This window comes from Phalaenopsis equestris, unplaced genomic scaffold, assembly GCF_001263595.1.
Source record: "Phalaenopsis equestris unplaced genomic scaffold, ASM126359v1 Scaffold001334, whole genome shotgun sequence".
NCBI lineage: Eukaryota > Viridiplantae > Streptophyta > Magnoliopsida > Asparagales > Orchidaceae > Phalaenopsis > Phalaenopsis equestris.
In genome coordinates, this window is record NW_018165773.1 from 89,903 (window position 1) to 90,584 (window position 682).

Genomic DNA, 682 nt, shown 5'->3' on the forward strand with positions numbered 1-682 from the left:
CATTTGAGCTTCTCTGCCCTCCACATAAGCAACCAAATGCACCCCTCAATTGGCCCTGACAGCCAGCCTAGGCCATTTTATTTAAACTCCCCCTCCATGGCAAAAGGGGGAGAGCTTGAAATTCCTTGGGGAGACTCTGGAAAACTTATTCAAGAGCTTCCTGGAGACCTCTTGAGCTTAACCAAACCTTCCTTAGCCACTCAAATCCATTGCATGAGTTAAATTTTGGAGCTCAATTTCAAGGCCGAAACAGAACATCTTCCAAACCTCCACCAAATTCAAATTACTTGCACCCACACCATCCCAACACCAAGAGAAGAAGATCCCCCATAAAAGCCCCATCAGCTGACCACCCTAAGGTGGACTTCGACCAAACCCGCAAATTGACCTTGGTCGAATTTGGGTCTAGGCATTTCACCACAGCTAGAGGATCCATCCCTAGGCTTCTGGCATCCACATAAAGCTTCTACAAGCATCCAATTGAGGCTACCCCTCTTGGACAAAGGTATTCAAAGTTACCCCAAAACCGAGTCTCTTTTTTAAATCGAGCTTCTTTTAATTATTCATGAGCATAAAGTCAGCATACAATCACTTTAAGGGTTCATCAACCATATGGATGTATTTTACTACTCAATACGAGTATTTTAAAAAAAAATTCACTCAATTTCGTAGAGAATCGAGG